This window comes from Perkinsus marinus (genome assembly GCF_000006405.1).
Source record: "Perkinsus marinus ATCC 50983 genomic scaffold scf_1104296953066, whole genome shotgun sequence".
Classification (NCBI taxonomy): Eukaryota; Perkinsozoa; order Perkinsida; family Perkinsidae; genus Perkinsus; species Perkinsus marinus.
In genome coordinates this window covers 1-3,419 of record NW_003208631.1, presented here as the reverse complement: position 1 = coordinate 3,419, position 3,419 = coordinate 1, and the positions used below count along the sequence as shown (strand labels likewise).

The 3,419-nt window shown below is 45.0% G+C and overlaps 16 non-coding genes across 16 annotated transcripts; all 16 read right to left on the bottom strand.

Annotated features, from left to right (window-relative positions):
• Positions 1–15: 15 nt before the first annotated feature.
• On the bottom strand, positions 16–88 carry Pmar_PMAR021874. Its single transcript has one exon. It is a non-coding gene; the product is annotated as a tRNA-Thr (tRNA).
• A 146-nt stretch (positions 89–234) lies between these two features.
• Pmar_PMAR021873 lies at positions 235–307 on the bottom strand. The gene has a single exon. It is a non-coding gene; the product is annotated as a tRNA-Thr (tRNA).
• A 146-nt stretch (positions 308–453) lies between these two features.
• Pmar_PMAR021872 lies at positions 454–526 on the bottom strand. Its single transcript has one exon. It is a non-coding gene; the product is annotated as a tRNA-Thr (tRNA).
• A 146-nt stretch (positions 527–672) lies between these two features.
• Positions 673–745, bottom strand: Pmar_PMAR021871. Its single transcript has one exon. It is a non-coding gene; the product is annotated as a tRNA-Thr (tRNA).
• A 146-nt stretch (positions 746–891) lies between these two features.
• On the bottom strand, positions 892–964 carry Pmar_PMAR021870. Its single transcript has one exon. It is a non-coding gene; the product is annotated as a tRNA-Thr (tRNA).
• A 146-nt stretch (positions 965–1,110) lies between these two features.
• On the bottom strand, positions 1,111–1,183 carry Pmar_PMAR021869. The gene has a single exon. It is a non-coding gene; the product is annotated as a tRNA-Thr (tRNA).
• Positions 1,184–1,329: 146 nt separating this feature from the next.
• Pmar_PMAR021868 lies at positions 1,330–1,402 on the bottom strand. Its single transcript has one exon. It is a non-coding gene; the product is annotated as a tRNA-Thr (tRNA).
• Positions 1,403–1,548: 146 nt separating this feature from the next.
• Pmar_PMAR021867 lies at positions 1,549–1,621 on the bottom strand. Its single transcript has one exon. It is a non-coding gene; the product is annotated as a tRNA-Thr (tRNA).
• Positions 1,622–1,767: 146 nt separating this feature from the next.
• Positions 1,768–1,840, bottom strand: Pmar_PMAR021866. Its single transcript has one exon. It is a non-coding gene; the product is annotated as a tRNA-Thr (tRNA).
• Positions 1,841–1,986: 146 nt separating this feature from the next.
• Positions 1,987–2,059, bottom strand: Pmar_PMAR021865. The gene has a single exon. It is a non-coding gene; the product is annotated as a tRNA-Thr (tRNA).
• A 146-nt stretch (positions 2,060–2,205) lies between these two features.
• Pmar_PMAR021864 lies at positions 2,206–2,278 on the bottom strand. The gene has a single exon. It is a non-coding gene; the product is annotated as a tRNA-Thr (tRNA).
• Positions 2,279–2,424: 146 nt separating this feature from the next.
• Pmar_PMAR021863 lies at positions 2,425–2,497 on the bottom strand. The gene has a single exon. It is a non-coding gene; the product is annotated as a tRNA-Thr (tRNA).
• A 146-nt stretch (positions 2,498–2,643) lies between these two features.
• Positions 2,644–2,716, bottom strand: Pmar_PMAR021862. The gene has a single exon. It is a non-coding gene; the product is annotated as a tRNA-Thr (tRNA).
• A 146-nt stretch (positions 2,717–2,862) lies between these two features.
• Pmar_PMAR021861 lies at positions 2,863–2,935 on the bottom strand. Its single transcript has one exon. It is a non-coding gene; the product is annotated as a tRNA-Thr (tRNA).
• Positions 2,936–3,081: 146 nt separating this feature from the next.
• Pmar_PMAR021860 lies at positions 3,082–3,154 on the bottom strand. Its single transcript has one exon. It is a non-coding gene; the product is annotated as a tRNA-Thr (tRNA).
• A 146-nt stretch (positions 3,155–3,300) lies between these two features.
• On the bottom strand, positions 3,301–3,373 carry Pmar_PMAR021859. Its single transcript has one exon. It is a non-coding gene; the product is annotated as a tRNA-Thr (tRNA).
• Between the last annotated feature and the right edge of the window lie 46 nt (positions 3,374–3,419).

Sequence of the window (3,419 nt, the reverse complement as noted above, 5' to 3'; positions counted from 1 at the left end):
AACGGACTCAGAGCTAGCCTTCTGCCGGAGTTGAACCGACGACCTCCCGCTTACTAAGCGGGTGCTCTACCAACTAAGCTAAGAAGACACGTTTCCTCGAGTGTGGAGTCTAACCATGCCATAGAATTCCACAATGAAACGCATACCACAATTCAAGTGGTGCAACAATTTGATACTAAATTTCAGTGAAAAATTACGAAATGCAGTCGGTTTCCGACAAACGAACTCAAAGCAAGCCTTCTGCCGGAGTTGAACCGACGACCTCCCGCTTACTAAGCGGGTGCTCTACCAACTAAGCTAAGAAGGCACGATCTTGCAAGTCTAAAGTCTAACCATGTCGTGAAATTTCACAATGAAACGCATACCACAATTCAAGTGGTGCAACAATTTGGTACTAAATTTCAGTGAAAAATTACGAAATGCAGTCGGTTTCCGACAAACGAACTCAAAGCAAGCCTTCTGCCGGAGTTGAACCGACGACCTCCCGCTTACTAAGCGGGTGCTCTACCAACTAAGCTAAGAAGGCACGGTCTCGCAAGTGTAAAGTCTAACCATGTCTTGAAATTTCACAATGAAACGCATACCACAATTCAAGTGGTGCAACAATTTGGTACTAAATTTCAGTGAAAAATTACGAAATGCAGTCGGTTTCCGACAAACGAACTCAGAGCTAGCCTTCTGCCGGAGTTGAACCGACGACCTCCCGCTTACTAAGCGGGTGCTCTACCAACTAAGCTAAGAAGGCACGGTCTCGCAAGTGTAAAGTCTAACCATGTCTTGAAATTTCACAATGAAACGCATACCACAATTCAAGTGGTGCAACAATTTGGTACTAAATTTCAGTGAAAAATTACGAAATGCAGTCGGTTTCCGACAAACGAACTCAGAGCTAGCCTTCTGCCGGAGTTGAACCGACGACCTCCCGCTTACTAAGCGGGTGCTCTACCAACTAAGCTAAGAAGGCACGTTACCTCGAGTGTGGAGTCTAACCATGCCATAGAATTCCACAATGAAACGCATACCACAATTCAAGTGGTGCAACAATTTGGTACTAAATTTCAGTGAAAAATTACGAAATGCAGTCGGTTTCCGACAAACGAACTCAGAGCTAGCCTTCTGCCGGAGTTGAACCGACGACCTCCCGCTTACTAAGCGGGTGCTCTACCAACTAAGCTAAGAAGGCACGTTACCTCGAGTGTGGAGTCTAACCATGCCATAGAATTCCACAATGAAACGCATACCACAATTCAAGTGGTGCAACAATTTGGTACTAAATTTCAGTGAAAAATTACGAAATGCAGTCGGTTTCCGACAAACGAACTCGAAGCAAGCCTTCTGCCGAAGTTGAACCGACGACCTCCCGCTTACTAAGCGGGTGCTCTACCAACTAAGCTAAGAAGGCACGGTCTCGCAAGTTTAAAGTCTAACCATGTCTTGAAATTTCACAATGAAACGCATACCACAATTCAAGTGGGGCAACAATTTGATACTAAATCTCAGTGAAAAATTACGAAATGCAGTCGGTTTCCGACAAACGAACTCGAAGCAAGCCTTCCGCCGGAGTTGAACCGACGACCTCCCGCTTACTAAGCGGGTGCTCTACCAACTAAGCTAAGAAGGCACGGTCTCGCAAGTTTAAAGTCTAACCATGTCTTGAAATTTCACAATGAAACGCATACCACAATTCAAGTGGGGCAACAATTTGATACTAAATCTCAGTGAAAAATTACGAAATGCAGTCGGTTTCCGACAAACGAACTCAGAGCTAGCCTTCTGCCGAAGTTGAACCGACGACCTCCCGCTTACTAAGCGGGTGCTCTACCAACTAAGCTAAGAAGGCACGTTCTTGCAAGTCTAAAGTCTAACCATGTCTTGAAATTTCACAATGAAACGCATACCACAATTCAAGTGGTGCAACAATTTGATACTAAATCTCAGTGAAAAATTACAAAATGCAGTCGGTTTCCGACAAACGAACTCAAAGCAAGCCTTCTGCCGGAGTTGAACCGACGACCTCCCGCTTACTAAGCGGGTGCTCTACCAACTAAGCTAAGAAGGCACGGTCTCGCAAGTTTAAAGTCTAACCATGTCTTGAAATTTCACAATGAAACGCATACCACAATTCAAGTGGGGCAACAATTTGATACTAAATCTCAGTGAAAAATTACGAAATGCAGTCGGTTTCCGACAAACGAACTCAGAGCTAGCCTTCTGCCGGAGTTGAACCGACGACCTCCCGCTTACTAAGCGGGTGCTCTACCAACTAAGCTAAGAAGGCACGTTCTTGCAAGTCTAAAGTCTAACCATGTCTTGAAATTTCACAATGAAACGCATACCACAATTCAAGTGGTGCAACAATTTGATACTAAATCTCAGTGAAAAATTACGAAATGCAGTCGGTTTCCGACAAACGAACTCAAAGCAAGCCTTCTGCCGGAGTTGAACCGACGACCTCCCGCTTACTAAGCGGGTGCTCTACCAACTAAGCTAAGAAGGCACGGTCTTGCAAGTCTAAAGTCTAACCATGTCGTGAAATTTCTCAATGAAACGCATACCACAATTCAAGTGGTGCAACAATTTGGTACTAAATTTCAGTGAAAAATTACGAAATGCAGTCGATTTCCGACAAGCGGACTCAGAGCTAGCCTTCTGCCGGACTTGAACCGTCGACCTCCCGCTTACTAAGCGGGTGCTCTACCAACTAAGCTAAGAAGGCACGTTCCCTCGAGTGTGGAGTCTAACCATGCCATAGAATTCCACAATGAAACGCATACCACAATTCAAGTGGTGCAACAATTTGGTACTAAATTTCAGTGAAAAATTACGAAATTCAGCCGGTTTTCGACAAACGGACTCAGAGCTAGCCTTCTGCCGGAGTTGAACCGACGACCTCCCGCTTACTAAGCGGGTGCTCTACCAACTAAGCTAAGAAGACACGTTCCCTCGAGTGTGAAGTCTAACCATGCCATAGAATTCCACAATGAAACGCATACCACAATTCAAGTGGTGCAACAATTTGATACTAAATTTCAGTGAAAAATTACGAAATGCAGTCGGTTTCCGACAAACGAACTCAAAGCAAGCCTTCTGCCGGAGTTGAACCGACGACCTCCCGCTTACTAAGCGGGTGCTCTACCAACTAAGCTAAGAAGGCACGGTCTTGCAAGTCTAAAGTCTAACCATGTCGTGAAATTTCTCAATGAAACGCATACCACAATTCAAGTGGTGCAACAATTTGGTACTAAATTTCAGTGAAAAATTACGAAATGCAGTCGGTTTCCGACAAACGAACTCAAAGCAAGCCTTCTGCCGGAGTTGAACCGACGACCTCCCGCTTACTAAGCGGGTGCTCTACCAACTAAGCTAAGAAGGCATGGTCTCGCCAAGTGTAAAGTCTAACCATGTCTTGAAATTTCACA